Raw genomic sequence first — 25314 nt, forward strand, 5'->3', positions numbered from 1 at the left:
TAGGAACTCACAGTCTCCTGAACAGAGATAAGGAGATACATATAGCTTTAGCAGACTTTGATAAGTGCTATGAATGAGGTATGCATAAAGTACCATGAGAATGCAAATGGTAAGATGGTTTTTCCTCAAGGTCTAAGGAACTATAGAGAGACAGAGATGGATTTGAACTTGAGTTGAGCTCATCAGTTGAAGGACTCTGAGTTGCCCTTAGTGTTAATTGCTTGCTGATACATCTTCAAAATTGACTATAACCACCATGGATAAATATGCCTGGATTTTCAAGGATGCCCACACTTCAAAAAACTCATGGAAAGATGTCAGAGTCTAATACTAGGTTCCAGAAACCATTGGCCTCCCCAGTCCTAAACTGGGCCCAGGATAGGCAGCTACTGCTCTAAAGGCCTTGTCAGAAGAAACCTCTCTAGGAACTTCCAACTGTAGTTCCTACAAGATTTGTAGTAGCTGATGGTAACCCAGGGTTCTGGCCTCTGGATACAAAGACTTGTCCAGTTGTACCAGTATAAATGCAGAGGCTGGGATAAAGGCACCAGAGAAGGCACTCTTGGCTGCAACTGGCTCCATGGGACTTCTCTGGGCCATCCCATGCCTCATTTGAGTTGGTTCAGTTCGAACATGTTGGTCCAAGCACACAGGTGGTACTAGTTCTCCCACATCAAAGACATCCCTGACGGGCAGCACTTTGACTGCTCCCTGGAAGCAGCGATGTTGTAGGGAGATGCCTCTGCTGAGGTCCATAAACAAAAGCCATTAGGTAAAGCACCCTAGCTGCGTCTGCCTAGGAACAAGGCTGTGCCTGTGTAGCCCTGCCTACTGAGGATGGACTCTGAAAACAGCACAAGCCCTGAACACAGACGGATGCATTCACATTTACGCCTTCCATTCCCCAGGGGTTTTCACACACGTTATTTAATTTGGTTCTCACAGCGGTCCTATGAGGTGGAACAGTCATGTATTTTATTGTTTTTATTAGTATTTTTCCCATTACAGTTTATTATAGAAATTCTGGAACGCATCAGAAGGCACAATGAACACTATAAAGATCACGTGCAATCATAGCCTGTGAAGATGTATCTTTCTGCCCACCCCCCCCCCCCCAAGGTGTAAAGACATAAACAATCTATACAGCATTCTGTCCTGGTGGTGGCAGCTAAAATTGGCTCCAATTCTTATACTATTGCCCATGTAAGTATGTCTGAATATTTCTAGATGGACTCATAGACTCTCTTTTCTATTCCATAAAGTTTCTGAGTTGCAACCCACAGAGACTCAGGCTAAAACTAAAGCTGTTGGGAAACACGGGTTATCACATTGAATTGAGCAAAAACTGCAGATACAACCTCACAAAAGACAGACGCCTAAGTATCATAAACCACAGACAGTATATAGCCTAATGTCACTTCGATAAACGAACACTTCAGGCTCCATCAATCCACTCAAGAGCCAACCCCCAGGGAGAATACCTCATCGCTCTAGAGTGTCTTACCTGTTTACAGCTTAACCACGGACGGCAGAGCACCCAACTTGACAAGGCAAGCACCGTATTCAGGGGCAGACACCGCCCTTCTGGAGGTCAAATTGGATTTTAATGCATTTCCAATAATCAGGAGAATAGCAGTTTGACTTCAGATTCACCTACTATCTTTTTAACCACTCATCTGTGGGAGGAGACAACTTTTAATACATGTCTTTCTTTCTGTGAACTATACTAATTCTCTAAGTTCACTTGACTCGAAAAATTCCTGCTGGCCATTTTGCTTTCAGATCTCAGTTTTTATTTTGTATACTGTGAGGCATGTTCCCTGACTGCCAATCATAACAGTGCTTGTTCCCTCTATTTTCTTCAAAAGCGTCATATTTGTCTTCTTACACAAGCAGAAAATTCCCCAAAAACTTGACTACCCTTGTTATGTAGGGCCCAGCATAGGAGAGGATTTGCCTGAAGAAGGGCAAAAATAGAACCAGAATCGGCCTCAGAGGGAAGATGTTGGGTGTTGGAAAACGGGAGAATGTAGGTACAGAAATGAGCATGTGCCACACACCGACAAGCCCCCGCCTCAGAGCCGTCGGATGAAACACCGGCACACGGTACGCGCTGGCCAATATCTATACAATAGCTTCAAGCAATTGTCTAAACTGCAAGCCTATGCATTCGAGGAGGCTAGGCTATCCTGCAACCCTCAGTAAGCCTGTTCAATAACCCGTCAGAAGACAGGAAGTGGAGTGTTGCCTTCATTTTCAGTCATCTGAAAAAAAATCCAAGAATGTGGAACGCAAAGGATGCATGGACTCTATCAATAGCCTGTACCAAAAATAAGTGGCCCACCGCGTGAGGCTTGTTGGATTAAATTGATTACTTTATGCCCATAAGCGCTCAGGAAACAGTGTGTGACAGTCACCATCGGCGCGAACATGATAGGTCTTCTGAGGTAAAATGATAACAAGAGATAACATTTACAAGATGCCTCTACGTGCTAGGCACTATGTAAGGCACTTTCCATAATCAATCTCAGTTAACTCCTATGCAGCATGCTGTGGTCTCTTGTGGTCAATGGCGATTGCACCCCCTCCAGGATTACTTCCTATCCTGCAGCGGCTGGTTAAAAACTACACTTCCCAGAATGCCTTGCAGCTTATAGTCCTCGTGTGATTTTGATTCAACCTTTTGGAAGTCAGAACCGGAACTCCTCACTGATCTAAGTAGGGTGATAAGGAGTTTGAAGTGTGCTATTCGGTTTTCTGATGCATATACCCAGATGGTCTAACAGGTAGACTCTGGAGTCAGCGGTGGTAATGAAAGATTTCAAATCTCTCCGTTTCCCGTGTTCTTGGATAGCTCCTGTGGTGAAGTGATCCTGCGTTCAGAAGTTTGGACAGTGGCCTCCTGCTTCCCCAGCTTTCTGACTGGCAGATGTAAGTGTCTTCCTAGTTGCCTGGTAAAGTGATGGCATTTTGGAACTTCTTAATATTGGCTGACGCTAGAGTCTGTTCTCTGTGTCTTTCAACAATTGTATAAGTACCTGGTCCCCTATATTCAGCCCTTCTCTGCTTAAAGAATTTTACGTGTTCGTGTTATGTCCAGTGAAGTCCGATGCAGCCATTTTATGGGTGGAAAAACTAAGGCAGAGAATAATTCCATGCATCAGCTAAGATTGTGGGACCAGTGGGTGTGGAAATGGGATCTGAGCTCTGGAAGTTGGCTGACTTTGCTGGCTGGTTGACACCCTCTATACTTTCATCCCTAACTTTGAGTCGACACTTTCTATGTGTTATGAAATATGTTAAACTCCAGAGATGTGAAGTTATACACTCTTTCTTCTAGCTCTCCTGCTTTGTGATGGACAGCATGATAGTCACAAGTACATTTAAATTGCAGCGTGTCCTGCTACTGGTTTGCATGGGAAAGAGGCATGTAGCGTTTGAAATTACACAGTGTAAATTGAAAGCAGGTTGCAAAAGAGCTGGTGGCTAAAGGGATTCATTTCAAAAGTTGATTGACGTATGATCCAGTGGAAATATTGATAAGAACAAATGGAGGGAGCTAGGAAGAAAGGAAAGAAAGAGTTAGTAAATAGGCCGACATCCTTCCCTTTCATGGAACTCTTTGATGGGTCTCCTGGCTGCCCCACAGTCCCCAGACCAGCGGCTTTAAGTGACTTCGTCACATCCGTTCCCCTTTGGGACTCTGAAGAAAAAGGTAAGCCATGAACAGGGAACTTGAAAGGAATGAGCAGCTCCAATGGAAATTCCTTTCTAGTTCTGAGCAGATAGGACTTGGTGACTGGGTCACGTGAGATCTCTGATCACTGCTGACTGAGGAAGAAAGCCCTAGAGACGTGAATGAGATTCCCAGTAGAAGCGCAATCTGTTGGCAGAAGGAAGACTCCCGAGATACGAGCTTCTGATGAAGCTACAGAAGGAGTGGGGCCAGGCTTATGCCTCGGGAAGGAATTTCAACTTCTGGTCTCAAAACTGAGAGTGACTTGAAAGACATACCCTCAAAGTTAGGGATAAAACCGGGGCCAAACAATCAATAATAATGAATAATTTTGGAGACATGCCCAACGTTTCCCGAGGGACAAACTTTTATTTTCTTTAAAGATTTACACTTCCAGGATAAAGATACCTCTCTTTGACCTGTAGTTATTTAATCCACAAGCTAGATCGCCCTGGTACCCAGATTCACAGGCTGTGTGCTTCTCCCTGAGGTGATACAAAGGCGTTGTGCCCTAATTGCTGGCAAGGGAAAAATAAAAACTCACATGAGCCTTGGGTTTATGAATTTGTAGATAAAACTGGTATCGACAGTACAAATTCTACAGAAAACCAACAAGACAAATTAATAGGAAATCATTTAAATTTTTATTACATTGTATTTGATTTATTTTGCTTGCATAGGTATATGTGTTTCAGAAGGTGTACACATATGAAATCAGATGACACAAAAGAGTTGGTTCTTTTCTTCCATCACATGGGTCCGAGGGATCAAAACTCAGGTAGTCAGGGTTGGCAGCAGGCACCTTTACCCACTGAGCCATCCTGGTGAGCCATCTTGTCAACTTATCTAATAGGAAATTTTGAGGCAAAGATGGTATAGTAGCCATGGTTCTCCAGAGAAGCAGAACTAATAGAATGAATCACTTTATGAATATAAAAAGGAGATTTATTAGAGACCCTTACAGACTGTGGTCCAGCTAGTCCAGACTGGCTGTCTACCAACAGAAAGACCAAGAATCCAGTGGTTGTTCAGTCCACAAGGCAAGATGTCTCAGCCGATCTTCAGTATATTCCAGTATATCTCAAAGAAGAAGGCTAATGCCAGTGAAGAGATGCACTTACCAGTGAAAGGAAAAACAAGCAGGCAAGGAGAGAGCAGGCTTCCTTCTTCCATAACCTTTATATAGGCTGCCAGCAGGAGGTGTAGCCTAGATTAAAGGTAGAAGATCCCATCTCAGAAGATCCAGATCAAAGGTGGGTACTCCTACTTAAAATGATTTAATTAAGAAGAAACCCTCACAGATGTACTTGTACCCAGCCGCTTGGGTTTAAGTTAATTCCAGATGTAGTCAGGTTGACAACCAAGAACGGACATTACAGATAGGCTTTGGAGATGCTTAGGTGAAATACATGGTGGATGGCTTCATTTTGGGGGATTGGGGTGGGGGACTCAAGATAGGGTTTCTCTCTGTAGCCCTGGTTGTCCTGGAACTCTATAGACCAGGCTGGCCTCGAACTCAGAGATCCTTCCACCTCTACCTCCTGAGTGCTGAGATCAAAGGCAGGCGCCATCAACACCCGGCGACTTCATTTGTTTTAAGAAGCAGGGATCTGTGGTCCTCTGCTATCTGTTTACCAGTTGACAGTTTCAGACACTGGCCATGTATTAATGAAAAGTTTCTCCTTCAATCACTCATCTCAGTCCGAAATGGAGAGACATGACGAGCTCCCGCTAGCCATCCATAAACTATGCATTCGCTAATGTTCTGGGTTCTCAGGGCCGCCAAGATATGCCAGTCATATGACTATGATAGCAAACCAAACATAAATGAAACTCTTACAACTCTTTCTTTCCCTGTCCCGTCTGGGAGTAGAATCGCTCCTTCCTTGTCCCGGTGTAGTTAGATTCTGTGGCTGTGTGGCTGTGTAACTAGCCAATGGAGTATGAGGAGAAGAGACGGGTGTCGCTTTCCTGCAGAAGCTCAGAGTGCCAATTCTTGCTTTACAGCGGTCTCGCTTCCCTTTTCTATTGTGACTGGCAATGTTACAGTACCAACTCCTATGTCAGCCCGGTTCCTGGAGCCAGGCAATAAAGAATTGGTTTCCTGAGACTTTTAGCAAGAGCGAGAAATATCCTATGCTTCTGTCAAGAGCAATGTCTGAGGTCACTTCTTACCATAGCGTAACTTAGCCTAATCTGCCTTATATAAGGCAACCCTATAAAACTAACATTTATTGAGGGCTTACTATATCCTGAGCATTGTGATGAGGGCTTTGTATGCATTATCTCACTGAAGTCTTATAAAAGCACCATAAGATGTGTGTGTGTGTGTGTGTGTGTGTGTGTGTGTGTGTGTATTATTACTTCTGTTTTATAGATGTTGAACTGAGTCCCAGAACTAAGTTCAAACCATGCTGTTAAATTTAATGCTAGAATGGAATTTTAGAATTTTGTTTGCCTGGATACAGAACCTATGGGCTTAACTGCTGTCTTAGTTGATTATGTATTTCCATAACCAAATATCTGACACTGGGTCGTGCCTAAAATTCTAGTGGCTGGCAAATGTAAACCAAGTGGTGCTGTGAGACCAAATCCAGTCTGGGGAGTAGTGCTAATCCCATCAGCAGGGTGGTCGTGCCTGGCCATGCCTCTGTCACCTCCTGTCCTACTCAGCTTTGACTGTCAACTTGGCACAGCCTAGAGTCACCTGAGGTAGGGGGTCTCAACTGAGGGATTGCCCAGATGATTTTGGCCTATGAGCATGTCTGTGTGCAATTTTCTTGATTACTAATTGACACAGGAGGGCCTAGCCCACCGTGGGCAGCGGCGTTCCTGCACTGTATAGAAAAGCCAGCCAGCAAACAGCGTTCCTCCATGGTTCCTGCCTCAGACCCTGCCGCGACTTCTCTCAGTGATGAACTATGACCTGGAAGCATAAACCAAATTAATCCTCGCCTCTGGTAAGCTGTTTTGGCCAGAATGTTTTATCGCAGCAACAAGAAGGAGACTAGACTGACTCACTCTGGGCCCTGCCTCTTAAAGTTTCCCCACCTTGATATCGCTACACTGGGAACCCAGCATCTCCTCATGGGGAAAAAAAATTGTGCCATATGATTTCAGGTGAAAAAGATTGAAATAGGCTGGAAGTGCTCTGAGCGTTTTAAAAGTGGAGTGTTCAGTACCCATTAGAACTTCTTAGGAAGAGATTTATGGAAAAAGTGAAAATTGTAACATGGGCAGGTGGTAGAGAGGAAAAAATGGAAGCTGTAATGTTCTCTGGCCTGTTTAAAATGGGAAAGGGGAGGGAAGAGGCCTCATCTGTCTGGGTGAAATAAGGCAATACAATGGCTATGCCAAACCTGGAAATTGGTTTAGTCTACCCTTAAGAGTATCACAGTCAGAAAGGGGCGATAAGGCATTTACCCAAATTACTATCATAATTCAGGCAAGCCGGAGTCCTCTGTAAACGTGTTAAGATGTACCAAAGCAAGGTAAAGCGGAAGCCTCTTTGCCCTGGCAGAATTGGGGCATGAAGCAAGAAGCCAGCAGCAGGAGGGGCCACACAATGACCCAGATGCTAGACCCCTGAGCACACAGCAGTCTCCGTCCTTCTCCAGAAGGTGCTGGTAGAGAAATAACCCAGAAATAACTCAACTAGATTAGTGCAAGATGGCAGGAGAAATATATCTCCTGTTGCCAACAGCAGTGACCAGAAGGGCTAATGGCGTAGCAAAGCCATCTCAGTACATTTTTATCTGTGTCATTAGTTCCATGGGATGATGCTAAACTTCCTAGTATCCTCGGTGTGTTCAACACATGGGACAGAGTCTTGGGATCTCTCTTATCAACTTCCCAGATTCTGTTCTTGGTTGTCTGGAGCATCATCCAAACTCTTGTTTTGTTGCCCAGGTCCCGTGTGCTTTCAATATTAATCATCTTTGAACCTTATTTAGAAACTCATTCCACTATAGCATCAAAGAAAACGTGTCTCTGGGACTTAAGGAAAGCCTGCAATAAACATAACAGAAGTGTAGGAAATAATGTAATGGGTTTTCTAAAATATATTCATATACCTTTAAGAATTTAATGGTGAAAAAAAGTAATTCCAAGAGGGACAAAATAAAATTGAAATGAGGTAGTCCGTGGACTTCTAAAATTATATATGGACCTCTAAAATGTGTTGCTTCATTTATATCTTTGTTGGAGAAATCCAAATTTTCATTAAATTTTTCAAAGAAGTTGCAACTCAGAATGTTTAAGATCTTTAAGTGCTGCTGCTGCTGGACCTTAAGGGCAGTGTGAGTGACACAAGAAGAGGGGACACCCCAGAAAAGCGTGTGGTCCTGTGGGTTTCAGTGGAGTGCACAATACCTACAGAGCAATGGTAGGAAGCAGCGTCAGAAAAGAACAAGCTCGTACAAGGCCTTGAATGCCAGTTATTTGTAATGTAATAAGAAGCCTTTGGAGGTTTGGAGGCAGAAAAATGATGTGTGGAGTCTGTGCTTCTGGACGATAAAACCGTCAGGTGCGCAGGAGGGATGGGAGAGGAGACAGAACGGTCGAGACAGCCAAGCACAGGCCATGATTGGTCCTAACAAGAAGGCTGAATAAGTAGAAAGCTGTAAATAGAAGCAAGGCGTGTGATAGCCTTGACCCTGCAGCTCTTCTGTTCCACACTCAGGCTTAACCAACCATGGACCTGAGGAAAATCGTATCAGTATTGAACAAGGGCTGGACTTAGAGTTTTCTTGTGATTATTAGGCCATCATGTATAACAACCACTTAAATAACATTTGTAGTGTCTTGGGTATTTAATAAGTCACCTAGAGATTACTTATTTAAATTCCCTATCATTTAATGTAAGTGGACTAGGATCCTTGAATTCTACACCTAACGCCCCATGTAACGGAGAGATGACTGTAGCTGGCAGTACAGTGAAGTCAGGATGACAACCTGAGGTTGATTGACAGAGGGAAAGGATTTGTCATTTTCTGGAAAATTTAAGTTCGGTGTAATAGCAACTAATATTCATTGAACCAAAGCTATGCTCCAGGCAGTAACAATGTGACTGCAGTACCTTGCTCTTAAAACCTGCTCAGCATCTCTAGAAAGCAGGTAATTTTATTTTCCTCTACTGTAGATGAGGAGATAGAAACACAAAGATGCATGTCCAAGGATCACACAGCTCAGCCAGAGAGGAGTGGAGCCTGGAACTAGAGCCTGTAAAAGCGTGAAAAGCCATTTTCTTAACCAGCGATTTTTTTTTTCATAGAAGTCGGCATGCGTTCAGAGTTAGACTTATTCCAGTACACCGTTTGAATGTCCATGGGACCATGTCTACAGTGCATTTGGGAAAGTGAAACAGTGATCAGAAAGGGCGTCAGTGGAGCATGCGCGGTGGTGAAGGGGGCCATCGGAGTCCAAAGGTGGAACCCAGTGACCTCTGGGGAAAGAAGGATGGAAGGGCAAAGGCTGAGAAAATGGAATCACAAAGACAGAAGACTGCAAAATGGCACTAACATGAAAGCTAGGGAGTGGTGGAGGGTAGAAGCAGAGAGGTCACCGAAGAGGAGGAGCTGAGAAGGAACCTTTGAAGTTGTCAATTAAGAACAGTTCAGTGGAGAATAATTTGTGTCAATTATTTAACAAGAGTTAGAAGGAAGATGCTTAAGGGTAACTGGGAAGTGATAAGAGAAGAGGGTGACGGTGACAGCATCTTCTGTGGCTGGGAAGCATTAGCCCAATAGGTAGTTCAAGGATGTAGCGGGATTCCAAAAGGCGGTTTTCATTTGCTTTGACGTATCCGCTTGTGAGAAACTGGAGCGTGTGGTAGGCTCTCGTGGCAGAGGCCGGGCAGGGGAGCTGCTGACTGTGTGAGGGGAAGCGGGGAGAGGATGGCAGGAATCCAGTGAAGTGCTGGAGAAAGACTAGCTGGGGTGGGTAGCAAATTATTCTGCTTTGTAATAGAGAAGAGAAACTTTAGAAGCCAGAGGGACCTAGAGAGTTGGAGGTAGAGAGAAAGGAGGGTGTGGCAGTCGTGGCTGATGGCTGTTCTTCTGAAGAAAAGGGAATGAGCGGCCAGGGTTGGCAGGAACTCCGTTAAGGAGCCAGCCCCGCAGAACCTGCAGAGCTAAAGTAATACGCTTGGCCCCGGGTGCTAAGACTTCTCTGGTATCTGGAAAAGAAAAGTTATATTAGCTTTGTAAAACTGTCACCACACTGGGCATGGTAACACACACCTGTAATCCCAATACGTGGGAGGTGGGGACAGCAAGGTCAGAGGCTCAAGGTAATCCTCTGGCCACCTATAAATTGCAGGATAACCTGAGCTATACTAGACCCTGTCTCAAAATTAATGAATGAATAGATAAATATAAAACTGCCATCAATATTACCATCTCTGTTAATATGGCTGTAATAATAGTCTGGGTGTGCAAACAGGATTTCCATGATTGATCTAGCCATATAACAAACACCACCCACCCCACCCCCAGAAACACTCTTTCTTCTGAAACTAGATCCATGTTGGTGGGCCCTATACTCGGGAGCATCTTTGGCTACAGAAGTCACCAATGAGTGATTGTTGCTTCTCCTTCACAGACGGAGGACTTGCTGGTGTCCCGAATACCACAGAAATCTGGATGATAGAGTTGCCCCTTGGGTTTATCACTGGGTAGCTTTACTATAAGCTTGCGGTACACATCTTATGAAGTCTGGATGAACGGAGGCTAAATATCCCTCACTGGGGCCAATTAAATGGGGCTGGACAATCTCCCAAAACCTTTGTAGTCATCGGATGCTAATATCAAAAAGGTTAAGTGACTCGTCCAAAGTCATGTAGCAGGCTGCTGAGATGGACATTTGACCCAAATGATTATTTGCCTAGACCTTGAAGTGTGGCTTGTGTACACAATGTCACTAGGAAGTTTCTTCCTACAAAGACCTTCCATGGTCTTTTCAAATAACTTTGGGGTTCCTCCTGAGTGGTGTGCCATCCAGGTCCAGGTGCTGTGATGGTATGGCCCGTCTTTTCTGTCAGTAGGATTTTGAAGTGCCCGGGTGATGGGTAAAATGTACCACTGATGTGTTTTAAAGTTTCATTCAGAAAGAATTCAGCAAAGCAGGAAGACTCGTCTTGAGTACTGCTACCCACAGGGAGCCAGGATGGCATCAGAGGAGGGAAAGGAGGAAGCCTGGAGCATGCACCATGATGTGTTCTATTCAGTTCCACCACACCCTCCCCTCCACCATGGGTGATGACTTCATAGTGTGTCACAGTTCTCCTCCCTCCACGTGTCCCCTTTTCTTTCTAAGAAATCTTTACATTTTCATGTAGTGTGCATGTGTGTGTGACAGTCTGAGGACAGCTTGTGAGACCTGGTTCTCTCTTTGCATCATGTGGACTCTGAAAATTGGCAGCAGTGGGCAGGCTGGCATCAGGCATCTCTACCCACTGAGCCACATCTCCAGCCTTAATTTGCCTTGCTTAGGTTTGTGTTCATGGCGCTAGAAAAGTCCGACCAACTCTGACCCGCAAATGTCTCTTGATGTTTTAATCATGTAGGAGTTTCTTCTTTCAACAAGCGTTAGTTTCCTAGTGTTTCTGCAGTGTATTACCACAAATGCCGTGACTTAAAACAGCATACGTGTGTTTTCCCCAGAAGGTTCCAGATGCTGGAACTCTGAAATCTACCAAGGAGTCAGTAGGTCTGGCTCTCACACAAGCTCAAAGAGAAGTTTTTGTGTCCAGTTCTCATTGGCAGTCTTCCTAGCTACCCGCCTCTCTTCCATCTTCAAAGCCAGTCGCTGCGAATCTTTAAAACTTTTTTGGTCTCTGCTTCTGTCTTCTTTGTCACCCTGGCTCTCATGCTTCCCTAGTGTAAGGACCTCTTTGGATTTCAGGGTGGCCACCCCAAAGCAACCCGGCATCACCTCATCTCTAGATCCTTCGCTTAGTCACATTGGCGGTGCCTATACTGAATATGAGGATATTCTTTTCAACAACGCTGTCAAGTTCTTGAGTGAATAATGCCCCTACCACCAAGATGTCTGCTTTCCACATTAATCAGCCTATCACAAGAATAAGGAGCCAACAGACATCACTGTGGCCATTTGTCAACTAGTCGATGAGCAAGTATTTGCTGTGCATACTGTGTGTCAAGCCCTAATGTGAGAAGGGTGGGAAATATATGTTCACACGAGACATGCTCTCTTCGCTCAAAAGTCTCCTACTCGTAAACAATTAGACTTTAAACTCTGAGGTACTTGCTGTAAGTGCCGCGGGGCTCCAGAAAACACTCTCTGGAGTTGAACAGGTTGGCGCAATCTATGGAATTTTCGTGGGGGAAAAATCCATAGACTTAAAATAAATGTGTAGCATACAGATGGAGTGGGAAGGAGAGAAGCAATTGAAGTGGGTTGGGTTATGGAAGCCAGAGTGCGGCCACAGGAACGGAACAAGGCTAAGAAACAGATTGCCCGGGGTCAGGGGTCACAAGCCAAATCCAGCCTTCCGTCTCTTTTTATAAATAAAAGCTTTTATTAGAACAGCCATGCTTACTTGAAATATGACTTCTTTTATGCTTTAATGACAGAGATGGACAATTCTAACTGAAATCAAATAGCCTGGAAAGCCTAAATATTTTACTGCTAGCCCTTTGTGAAAAAAAATTGGCAACCCCAGCCTACATGAAGAATGCTCACCAAGGCCCTTTGCAAGAAGTACACAAGAGAAGACTTTGAGCCAAGTGTGCCAGTGAAGGGTGTGGTTCGCTTGAGTCCCCTTTGTTTGGGTTAGCACAGTGTTCTGCTCTCAGTACTTCCACTGGCACCGGAGTTTCAGATTCTTCAGAGTTTGCGCCAGGTGCCTCATGTTGGGGCCCCTAGTGTTGACAAAACAGCTCTCACCTCAAAGGAATAAAAGACATGACTTGTTTGGAGCCAAATACGAGTGACCATGGTCTAGGAACACTGACAGGTCTCCCCAAATACCATGTTCCGATGAGGTTAACGCTGAACTTTCTATAGTGAGAGAAGAAAGAGCCATACGTCAAGACCGTTTTCAAATGCATTGATGGCGACATCAGGTAGGCTGTATGGAGAGAACTCTGCCATAGGCCTTGGATGCGATCCGACAACACTCAGATTTTTGATTGGTGGGAAATTGGCATTTTGTTATGTTAAAACATTCCAAAAGTCTCGATCTGTTTGGCAGGGTGATATTTCTGACATGGTTGGGGGCAAGGAATGTGGCTATTCAGGAAACTCAAGGTTGCCCAAGATCAATTATAATTTGGCTCAGAAACTTCAGTGTTCCAAGCCCTCCATATAACCAGTCAGTCTTACAGAAGTAGCTTCTGTCCAGGACTGCCCATTCACACTCGCTAGGGAAGGTGTGCTCAGGACTGCCCATTCACACTCGCAAGGGAAGGTGTGCTCAGGGCTGCCCATTCACACTCACTAGGGAAGGTGTGCTCAGGACTGCCCATTCACACTCACTAGGGAAGGTGTGCTCAGGGCTGCCCATTCACACTCGCAAGAGAAGGTGTGCTCAGGACTGCCCATTCACACTCACTAGGGAAGTTGTGCTCAGGACTGTCCATTCACACCCATGAGTGAAGATGTGCTCAGGACTGCCCATTCACACTCGCTAGGGAAGGTGTGCTCAGGACTGCCCATTCACACTCGCGAGTGAAGGTGTGTTCAGGACTGTCCATTCATACCCATGAGTGAAGGTGTGCTCAGGACTGCCCATTCACACCCATGAGTGACGGTGTGCTCGGGAGAGAGATCCCAGGTGACCCCATAAGCAGAGGCTTGGGTGGCTAGTTCCTTGAGCTCCTGGGCAAGTCATTACTGGTTCCAAAATTCTCTGTCTCCTTACTCTTCTTATAGACTATACAAGGGGCCATCATAGGTCTTTTCTGCTAGTTGGGACTCTTGGGAAGATCTTTATAATGACAGATGTTTTGGGTGCACTCCTTAAAGGAAGCAGCCTGTTGCTGCCCTCACACACTTTCGTGACTGTTTCATGGCGCACGTGGGCTGATGTGTGTGCAGAGGTCACCATGTGCTTGCCTTCTGAAAGGCTCAGATTCAGTTTCGCAGCTAGTTCATCCCATTCTGAGTTTCCGAATGAAGCTTCAGGCAGCCACACCTTCCCTAAGTCTCTTCTGTATCGAAAAGGGAGTGGTCAAGAGGAGAAGCATGGATCGGCCACCAGAAACTCCTAGCAGCCAAGCTTGTTTTGCATATAGACGATGGAGGAAATAACAGAAACTGGTCTCTGCTCTCCCAGGAGCTCAGAGCTCCTGGTGATGTTACATAAAGAGATGGCAGACCGTGACGAAAGGATGGGGGAGAGAAATGGGAAGTGTGACAGGGGCTTCTGGGAAGAAGGAGATGAGTGTGAAGTGCACACTCTCAGAGATGTGTAGAGAATGCCTTGGCAAATATGGTATTGGGTTTGGTCTTGAGAAATCAGTCTCACTTATATTGGGAACGTGGACACAAAATATACATGAGGTGCAGGGAAGAGGACAGTAGAAGCTTGGCCTTGTGCTTATGAGTGACAGTCCCGGAACTAAATGGCTAGGAAGTTAGGACACTGAGTTGCACATCTGAAGTATGCACACATCTGCTGTAAAGTCTCCCCATGCATCCTAGGCCAATTCATCCGTATTTAAATACACACAGGATTAAAAAACAAGGTCTGTGACAATATATAACAATTGCCAAATGGATATTATGGACAGTAACCTCTGCACCCAGGCCCTTCCCAGCAGGGATGACTCCCTGATATAATGTTGTCTTTTTTGAAGTCAGTTGTATTTTGACAGGACATTGCCAGATTTTGCGGATGATCACTTCCGCTTACTGCCATCGAAGGATGAAAGAGATGAGTGTACTACGCGTGTACTAGATCCCCAATATTTAGCGCCCTGTGACCTTTCTTCTCACAGTTCTCTCTTGTCCCAACCACAGCCTCTTAGAACAGCCTCTGCTGGTCCCTTCTACTCAATTTGGGGTTTTTTACATGGACTAGTCTCTAAGTCAGGCACATGATGTAAACCAGCAGAAAGATGAGTACAGAGGTCTGTCCACCGTCACCCTTGACTAAGCAACGCGTACCTAGTGTAGAGTTGGCTTGGCAGTGCTCCAGCTTGTGGAAATGTGTGGTGGTAGACTCACTGTCTCCTGGATCTGTGGCTACAGTTCTACTATTTCAAGAGTTTACTAAACGAATGTGTTTACTAGACCTAGTGACTAGGCTCTGAGCCTTAATGCCCCCCTTAGTGGAACCATCTATCTTCCCTGTGTACACCTGCGCGGTAGAGCTTAAGAATCATTATATTTCTTCAGGCTTTCTATGGAGATTTCTAGACATGGCCTGTCAGTACAAGCTACCTGCACCCCCACATCCATTCTAATATTCAGCACACAAGCCATGGAGTTGTGAGAATTCTCTGTGGAAAAGTCACATAGAGAGATCAGGGTGAGATATATCGCTGGCAGAGTTGAGGCTGTGTCCTCATGGGAAGCTGCCCTTCTCAGAAGTTTCCTCAGCTCTGGCTTGTCTTTTTCAGTCTTATGGGATACTATTTGATTTTGCTTTTCTAGATTCTGTTTTCTGAGGATGAATGCAAGGAGGTTTGGTTTCCTTAGCTCACGTCACACACCTTCAATACAAGGGGAGTTTGTGGCACTGCCATCAAGACATGACCAAGAGAATGCAGGGAAATTGAGGCCAGGAAAGGTCAACAGCATCTTCCTCCTTCTCTTGAAAGGCTATTTGGGGGACACTCACACTCAAATCCAAGTTGCCATACTGTGAGGAGCCCAAACCACATGGAAAGGCTAGGGGCCATGCTTGGATGGACCACCAGGCTTGTCATTCTGCCACCTGTTGATCCCAGCCTGCAGGCAGGGCTTTCAGTTACTTCGCTCCAACAGCAGAGTCTTTCCGTGAAGAGCAAGGCGCATTGTACCAGACACATGCCCAGTGGCCCCGCTCACACGCCAGCCTCACAGAACCTGTTAAAATAAAATGCTATAACATCAAGTTCAGAGTGGTTTGTCATGCAGTTAAAGGTAACTGGAACACTGGCCCAACCTTAGCTTTCAGATAAAAGCACAATCCTTGTGCCGCTTCCCTGTTCCGATGTTCAGACATCGGTCTGAAGTCTCGTGTAGCTTCTAGAATAGTTTTTTCCTCTTTACCAGCTTTCCACTCTGTCATGTTAGAGGGGATGTGTGTGTGTGTGTGTGTGTGTGTGTGTGTGTGTGTGTGTGTGTGTGTGTGCTTGTACTCAATGTTAAGATCCTTACACTCTGATGAAGGCACTAGTTGAGTGTGTGTGCTTGTACTTGGTGTCTGGTACTCTAAGCGCCAGAAGAGGGCACCAGATCCCCAAAGAGACCCGAAGAAGGCACCAGATCTCCTGAAACGAGTTATGGACATGAGCCACCACATGGGTGCTGGGACCCACACTCAAGTCCTCTGCAAGAGCATTGAGTGATCATAACTGATGAGCCATCTCACCAGCCCCATGGTAGTCTTGCCTTAACATTCTGTTTTACTCAACTTTCTCTTTTCGTTAACAACAGTGGCTAATGTTTACTGGACTCTTCATTTGTGCCTCACTCTGTGGTAATGGCTTCTCATTTTCTTTAGAATTTTACTACATTAGCTTCTATCACCACCCACATTTTCCAAAAGGGGGAACAGGGACTGTGAGACCCTCTCAGTAGTAATTGTGATGGGGCCTCAAGTCAAGACCTGTTGACTGCAAGTGATTGCTGATTAATCCATGTTTATATTGTTATCTTTCCAAAGTCGTGTTTATATTAACATCATAATTGGGTGGGATATATGCATTAATCAAGAGCTTCGTGGTCGTCGCTTCTTGAGGAGGGATGCATTCTCATCAACCTCCACAACCCATAGACTTCATGCTAACTGTGTGGACAGGAAGCGCACTGCCTTAGATGGGTGTCTGGGCGGTAATGTGGGAAATTTGCAGAATGAGTCTCTTTTAAAAACATCTTTGTTTCCATTCAGCACATGCAAGTTGCCCTAGTATTCAGCTGAAAGGAAGGTCACAGGCGATCAGAGGGTAACTCCTTACACATGATTATAACGCAGTAAATTTTTATCGTTATTATTTAAAATTAATTCTTAAATTAATTTTTTATCCCAGAGGACATGTGGCGAAGTCTGCAGATATTTGGAGTGGGGAAGACACTTGCATCTATGGGATAGAGGCCCGGGACTGCATGCTGAGCACTGTGTAGTGCACAAAAGATGGCCTGACCCTAGATGTCAATAATGCTGAGGTTGAAAGCCTGAACAGTGGTGCACGGTGCTTTTCAGCGGTCCCACTGCTGAATACAGGTTCTCACTGTTGCTCTCCAAGCAAACCTCAGGCCTTTAATGAGATGTCTCATGGTCCCCAAGCTACTGGCCTCTTGATCATCATGGTGGTTATTTAGGGTGATGGATGGTTTAATTTGAGCATTCGCTATGTACCAGGCACTATTCTAAGTACCTTGCATGCATCTCTCAGTCAGTGACTCTGGTGACATTTAGCAAAGTGTCATTAGTGTCCTCATTGTACAAGTGAGAAACCCGTCTAAGACTAGAAAAACCAGCAGGGGCTCCCTCAATCCCTCAAGGTGCACTCACCCTTGCCTGCATTCCCGATTTCGTCCCTCCAACAGTAGGCCTGAGCATCCACCCTGGGTATTTCCTGAGCGTCCACCTTGGGTATTTCCTGAGCGTCCACCTTGGGTATTTCCTGAGCGTCCACCTTGGGTATTTCCTGGGCGTCCACCTTGGGTATTTTCTGAGCGTCCACCTTGGTTATTTCCTGAGCGTCCACCTTGGGTATTTCCTGAGTGTCCACCTTGGGTATTTCCTGAGTGTCCACCTTGGGTATTTCCTGAGCGTCCACCTTGGGTATTTCCTGAGTGTACTGTGAGTAGGAAAGACTCCCATTTAACAGATGGGGAACTAAAGATGTTAGTGGCAGAAGGAAGCTGGCACACTGCCCATGATCATTAAGCAAAATTACTATCGTGTAATATTCAATCTGTGGTCTTTTGTGGTTTATAATGCTGAGTGTGGAGTTGTTTCCCATTTTTGGTTGATTAACTAGTTATTGCAAACAAAGACTGCTAGGCGGATAGATGGAGAAGTCAAATGGGTGATCAAATACCAAGATGCCTTCAGGAATGGCACATTAGGGAACATATGTCTCCTTTCTGTGACTCAAACGTGACAGCAAAGCTAAGGGACAACTGAGTTGGAAGACCCAAAGTTGAGCAAGAAGTCAGATATGTGGCTTGTCTCAGCCCCAGTACCATGGTACCTGTAGGGCCCTTATTTGCAAGCTGGAAGGGACTCACCTATTAATGTATTTATATTTTGGTTTTCTTCCTGGGCCAAGTTTTTTTGTTTGTTTGTTTGTTTGGTTGGTTGGTTGGTTGGTTGGTTGGTTTGGGTTTTTCCAGGGTTTCTCAAGCAACCTCACTGTGAACATGTAGTTCTGTGTTTGGGGGGTGCTTTTTATGTATTGTAGATATTTAACAGTCTCCTTGCCCCATGCACAATAAATTCTGGTGACATCCCTCCCAATCCAAGATAATCAGCACTGTCTGCAGACACTGTCAAATGTTCTGGAAATTCACAACTATCCCAAGTGGAGAACAACTCTTCTCTGTTGTGGTCTTGTGTTTCTCAGGCTGGCCTTGGATTCTGTGTAGTTCAGGCAGGCCTCAAATTCATAGCAATCCTCTTGCCTCTGCTTCTTGAGCACAGGGTTTACAAGAGTGAGCCGCAACACCCAGCTTTTGTTCTAGGCCAAGTTCCTGAGGTCAGAACTTGAGTGTCCTCGGCGCATTGCTTATGGCAGAACTTGCACGGGAAGGAAAGGGCATGAATGTCTATGAATTGAAGATTCACTCCTCTCTTTTGGTGAGGAAAAAAAAATAGAATTTCAAGGAGAATCCAGGAAAGGCAAAATAGAGAAGGGGAGGGGGAGGAATGGGGAGAAGGAAGAGCAAGGAGAGGAGGAGGTTGCTCCTAGATCCCAGTGACATCCACTGTGCCCATGCAGGGCTGGAGACTCAGCAGCAGGTGTGAGAAGGACTCCCAAGCCCAGTGAGGAGCTTCCGATGACTTCACCTCTGTTTGAACCAGAAAACTCACACTGTTTCTGCATTTGTGCTCTTTAGAGGGACCAGGGGTATCTTTGTGTGCGTGAATAGATGCGTGTGCGCATGTGTGTGAGTATAATTACCAATCACTGATTAATCTTCAGACTGAGTCAAGCGTTCGTTGCAAATCCTTGAAACAAACAAGTCTATTTATATTTTAATTTTTTTCTTTTGGATTTCAGGTTGATTTGTCTTTCTTCTGCATATTTATGAAGTTGTTGATCCCATGGTAACCTTTTTCTTACCTCTCGTGGATCGGAAGGAAGAGAGAGGGAGACAGAGAAACTGGCTGTGTCCCTTCTGTTCCCCAGATGCCACAGCACTCCCTGTGGTTCTAGAGGACGGTGAGGACAACGCAAGACAGAGGCAGCTTTTTTCAATTAAGGTGTAATTAATTAATTGGACCCCCTGCCCATGGCTGTCATTCTTATTTAAGGTGACCTCAGCTCTCGCTGAAATTTGACTTTGGTCCTGGACTCCTTTTCCCTCCTCGTTATCACCCCCTTCAATCTTACTCTGTCGTTATTAGACCCGTGTTTCTCCCAAAGGCCCTAATTTCTTCTTAAGTAGTTGAGACCTTTCTATAAAATTGATCAATGCGTTTGAGTTATTGGAGAAACGTTGCCGGTTTCTTTGCTTGAGCATGTAGTTCACGGACGGGGAAAAAAGCAAATATGAGGTCAAGGGTAACTGGTGCCAGGCTGGCAAGAAGATTTATGGCCCCACCCCCGTGTCTGTCCATGTAGCACACATCAAAATGGTGACGTGTTTAAGCCGCTGGGTCCAGTAGCGTGGGTCTATGCCAGACACGGCTCAACTAATGCTTTGATCAATAGCAGATAATTTTTTTCAACAAACACTGTCATCAACTGACCTCCATGCAGGAATGTGCTTCCTGATCCATCAGTGTTGAATTTGGCCACGTGGCTGTTTGATTTGTCTTGGCCTCGAGGTAAAAAAAAAGAATGCTTTCGTGTTTCTTGCTGCGGGCTGTTTATCGTTGCGATGCATCTACACGCTGGATAGGCCTGACCGTCACCGAGAAAAGCACATGCTTTGGGTAAGTGCTCATCGAAGGAGCACGAAGAGATCCTTCCTCTCTGGGCCAGACCTGCAACCTATCTTGAAGAAGTCTATCCTAGATCAACAGAGTCCAAGCTGACTATCAGACCTGTAAGCAAAAGGATGCATTCTTGTGACTTTGTGGGAGTCTATTAGGCATATAGATTCTAAGCGTGGTGGCCTTGCTGCCCCCAACTCCACCAAAAATGGCTTTATGACGTGTAACTTGTTATTGGGGACATCAACTCTTGCATCTCCAAAGCATCTGCCAGCTTACCAAGGTCCATTGTGTTATTGGGTACTGACTACGGTAGTGACTGTGAGCTATTGGAGTACATCTGTATGGTGGCCAAAGAACTTCGGTATGCTTTGCTTGCCTAACATGTCAAGACTATAAAGTGGTATTTCCAAGCTGATTTTATAAGCAGACTGGGCCCGAGTAAGATGACAAGCAGTGGAAGGAAGCTCTTGGACCTCATTCAGATCCTGCATCACACTGAGCTGTCAGAGGACAAGTAGGCCCCAACCTTGCTCCACCCCCAGCCCTGTGGACGTAAGGTGGCTACACATGTTTCCTCTGCTCTCTCAGTCCTTAATCCCAAATTAGGCAGATAGAAGTGCAGCATCCTTCCATCTGCCCTCCTGCCCTGCCCTGACACCTGTCCCCCAGCATGCACTTTTCTCTCCCTCTCCGTGTGTGTGTGTGTGTGTGTGTATGTGTGTGTGTGTAAAGCCCAGTGTGTGTGTGTTTGTGAAGCCCAGTGAGTCCAGTTAATGCTGGACTCTGTATATATGGGAGCAGGATCATGGGAAATCCCCAGTAGCCACCTCCCCCTAAAATGTGATTCTTCCTTCCCTAGTAGCCATCAACAACCTCTAGTAGCTTCCTTACAAGGTGAGGCCTTGGATGGTGGTTTGAAAGAAAATGGCCCCTAAAGGGAATGGCACTATTAGGAAGTGTGGCTTTGTTGGGGTGTGGCCTTGTAGGAGGAAACGAGTCACTGTGGGAGTGGTCTCCGGTTCTCAAGCCATGCGCAGGGTGGTAGACAGTTCGCTTCCTGTCGCCTGTGGATCAAGATGTAGAACTCGCAGCCCCTTCTCCAGTAGAGTGCCTGCAGGCATGTCCCCGTGTTTCCTGCCATAATTAATGGACTAAACTTCTGAAACTGTAAGCCACTCAAATTATATGTTTTCCTTTACAAAAGTTGCTGTGGTCATAGCGTCTCTTCACAGCAACTGAAACCTTAACTAAGACACCTTGTGAATATTGAGTGGTGTGGTCTGGTGCAAGAAGCCAGAGCTGTAGGAGCTTCCTGGAGGCAACACTCCGGCCATGTGCAGAAGACCCTGGTTTTCAGCAGCGCCCTCCACCCCCACCCCCACATCCCATGGCTCCTACAATCCTTCTACCGTCTTTTCTGAGATGTTCCAAGTCTCTACTCAGGGATCTTAGCACACACTCATCTTAGAAGATGGCAGCAGATGTTAACAGGCTTTCTCGGTGACAGGCCACCTGCTACATTTTTAGGCTTGGAGTGCCACAGTGCCTCAGACACAGAGTGGTGGAGAAGCAGTTACAGACACCATAAATGTATCCGCCAACAAAACTTTCTTCATGCAAACAGATGGTGGGTAGGGTTTAGCTGCTGGCGATGGTATGCCCACCCCTGGTTTATAGACTGATGGAGAAGAGGCTGGAACACGAATGGTAGCACAATGCCCGTACCTGCTTTGAAGTTACATCCTTCAGTGAGGCCATGGAAAGGCTTTTCCTGTCTTTGTGCCCTTCTTCCCCACCCCCACCTCTTCATCAAGTCTTTCTTCCTTATTTTCTTAACTTCTAAGTCTCACTTCCCAGATTTACTGTTTTTCCTTATGTATATGTGTGTGTGTGTCTACCACATGTGTGTAGGCAGGTGCCCAGAGAAGCCAGGAGAGGGCACAGGAAAAGCCTGGAGTTACAGGCAGTAATAAGCTTTGTGATATGGGTGCTGGGATCTGAGCTAGGGTCCTCTGGAAGAGCAGCCAGCTCTTAACCATGAAGTCGTCTCTCCAGCCCCTTACCTCCTTTAAAAAAAAAAATGGACAATTTCTTTCTTGCTCTCTCTGCGGTCTAACCAGCAAATATCAATACTTACTGAGCATCTACTTAGTGCCAGGGAGCAGGCATATGAAGGCTGGAAATCCCCTCCTCTGCCTTGAACTCCACTGCCTCCTGTTCCTCCTTTGCAAGCTCCAAGTGCTCTGGAAAAGGGAGGCAGTGAGGTCCTGTGGACGGAGGGGTCGGGCACGCTGATCCCCTCCACGGGAGGCAGAAAGGTACAGGATTCCTGCACCAGAGTCTCCATTCCAGCACTCCTTTCATCTGGAGCAAGACTCTTTAATTTGTAAACATTAATAACCATTATTATTATTAAAAAGGAAAGAAAGTGAGTAGCCCTGTAACTAATTACTTTAAGTGTTCTCAACAAGGCACAGTTCAGCTCCTTTGTAAAACCTCCTGCTGTGAAGACCAGATTGTCATTATGATCGGCTCCTTCCTTAGACCTATTAATTTTACCCAGAATAACAGCAGAGCAGATGCAAGAAGAAGGCTAGTCTGATTAACATAATTCTTTTCAAAGACCATTTCCTCCCTAAGGGCCACCGTAGCGAGTCTTCTATCTTGTCTCAGATCTAATTACATTCAGGAGAATTCAGACACTGACGGCCGATCTCGGCAGATGTCACTTCTCCGATTTGAAGCACACTTCAGGATATGAAACCTTATCAGAAAATCAATTGAAATTAACAATCCCCCCCATCACTTCCCTCCTCTTTCTCTCTCTCTCTCTCTCTCTCTCTCTCTCTCTCTGTCTCTCTCTCTTATTTGGCCAGATTAAAGTTGTTTCCAAACACTAACCTTTCTCAGGAGGAGAGACAGCATTTTCTGGTATTCAGTAAACCTGAAAATTCAAGTCTTCGCCTAGCTTTTGAAGTGCTTGACTGCTTCCCCCTGCCTCAGCACAATGAGGGTGTGTGTGTCTCTGTGTGTGTGTGTGCTTGTGTGTGTATGTTACCAGCAGCGGTTCCTGAAGGCCTCTATAAGGTATAAAATAAGACAGAAACAGGAGAAACCAGAGTGGGGCTTCCTGCCGCACATAGAAAGGACACACACTGAAAAGCCCCTCTCAAGTACCTGGTCTCTGATTGAAACCAGAGCTGATTTGGATCCCTGCGTCTGATCTTTGATGGGCGAGAGCCGTGGGCTTACAATGGAGTATCTTGCTGCTTTTAATGAAGTATTTGACATTTCTCCTGCTGCTTTCAGTCGAGCTGTGGGATCTTTGGATAGCTGCTCCTGGGGGAGCAGCGAATAACCGCAGATGGGGCTTTGGTGCCCACTCCTAGGTCAAGACAGGGCCATACGAGCGCTCCTGCTGCACCAGTATCCCTGCTCCTTCCCCAGCTTCATCCTGGGCTCCAGTGCCATTTGTTAGGGAGGTCTCAGAATGCAGAGAATTTGCCTTGAACTTCAGTGACCTGAAAACCTAGCGCCATGCCCCTGCTGCCTTGCTCAGACGCCTCTGTGACATGCAGGGTGACTCTCAAGTGGCCTGGCCATAGGGAAGTAGCCACAGGCAGGAGGATTTGAGGCCATGGCTGTCGGTGGGAAGCATGCACCGGCCACCTATTTTACATATCCTGGGAAGACAATGAAGGAGTCCGAAAGCAGCAACACACATGTCTGCATTATGCATTGGCTTTTTTTGTGGCTTGCAGATGCTCTTCAGTGCCTCGCTGACACGGCGCTCCAAGCGGCCTCCGCTCCCTGAAGCGCCATTGCAACAGCTGGCCTTGGCTTGGCTGGGCCTGGCTTTGCATCTCTGTGGTGGTGTTCCTCAGGGTGGCCAGCTGGGTGTTCTCCCCAGACAGCCTGTGGGGTTGGCAAGGCCCTCCGAGAAGCTGCCAGAGGGAGGAACATTGGAGCAGAATTGGTCCTGGGCCCCGCTCTGCAGGAACTCTGAGAAGTCTCTATCTGTACACCGCTGAGGCGGCAGCTAGACGGAGAAACTCCAGAACGGGGAGAAGAAGTGGGGAGAGTTATGAATCCCGGGATGTGTTTGTCATTTTCTGATTTGTGTTGTACATCTTGCTTACTGCCCCACTGAGAGACTGGGCGAATCTGACTTTTAAATAGTTGTCTATGCTATATGGCCTTCCCATGGTCTGGCCCCGAGAACCACACCAGTGTGTGCATAACTAACAAGAGAGGGGCCCGGTGACTCCAAAGAGGTGGCTCCATCGCAGGCTTTACACGTAGGGATTTCCAAGAAGGTTTAGACTTATGCCGCAGTTAAGACAATAAAACAAGAGGAGACCAACCTCTATTCCCTTCCAGAATTTTCTGAGTGAAATATCATCATTACCGTTTGCTCTTGTGGGAGAGAGAGGAGGCTCATTATGGGGGAAGGCAGACTCGTGCTGTGTCTGGGGGTCCTGAGCTGGGGGAGGTCTCCAGACCATCTGCGCTGTCACAAAGCCCGGAGGCAAACAAATACATTATGGTTGATACCGCTGCAGTCTGGCTAAGACGTTAGGTTTCTCCACCGTGCTCAGCTTGCCGTCCAGCTTCTCTGAGTGCTGTGGCTTGCATGAGGGTACCCACCTCAAGGCTGTGTATAAAAACCTACATACCTTGGGTTGGCACTGCTGCCAAGTGAGACCTGATGGAGGTTGTTAGGTGACTGGGGGCACGAGGCAGACCTTGTGTGCCCACTTGAACCCTCCTGAGTTGTTAGAGGAGCAAACTACCCCGTGGTGTTTTGTTTTGTTTTGTTTGTTTTGCCTCTGTGTTCTGGGTCACAATACAACTGTTCACTTCTATACAAGATTCCAGCCATGACAGGTTGCTGCACTAGCTGTGTGCCACCGGAATGAGTGCCCGATCCAAACTGCTCAGAAGAAGGACTTGTCTTAGCTCATGGTTTCAGTCCGTAGTCACTTGATTCTGTACCGAGGTAGAGCATTATGATGAGGAATGGGTAGAGAATAATGATGCTCACATCCTGGTGGCGAGGAAGACGTAGAAGAAGCAGTTGTAGAAGAGGAGCTGCGAGAAGAAAAGGAAGAAGGGGAAAGAGAGGGAGAAGGCAAAGAAGGGAGGGAGGGAGGGAGGGAGGGAGGGAAAATGGGGAGGCCGATTAAAGTCTCCATGTACCTTTAAAAGATATACTATTGAATAGCCTACTTCCACCAACTGGATTCAGCCTCCGAAGGTTCCCAGCATACCCCCAGCACTGGCCCTGGCTGGGGACAAA

The 25314-nt window shown here is 46.1% G+C and overlaps 1 protein-coding gene across 1 annotated transcript in view; it reads left to right on the plus strand.

Moving 5' to 3' along the window:
* Positions 1-2704: 2704 nt before the first annotated feature.
* Positions 2705-25314, plus strand: part of Nxpe4 (neurexophilin and PC-esterase domain family member 4) — a 244425-nt gene continuing 221815 nt past the window's right edge. The window contains exon 1 of the mRNA XM_048416825.3: positions 2705-2931. The gene's annotated coding sequence lies outside the window, so the exon portion shown is untranslated. The remainder of the gene's footprint in view (positions 2932-25314) is intronic.

This window comes from Myodes glareolus, chromosome 4 (genome assembly GCF_982192425.1).
Source record: "Myodes glareolus chromosome 4, mMyoGla1.1, whole genome shotgun sequence".
NCBI lineage: Eukaryota > Metazoa > Chordata > Mammalia > Rodentia > Cricetidae > Myodes > Myodes glareolus.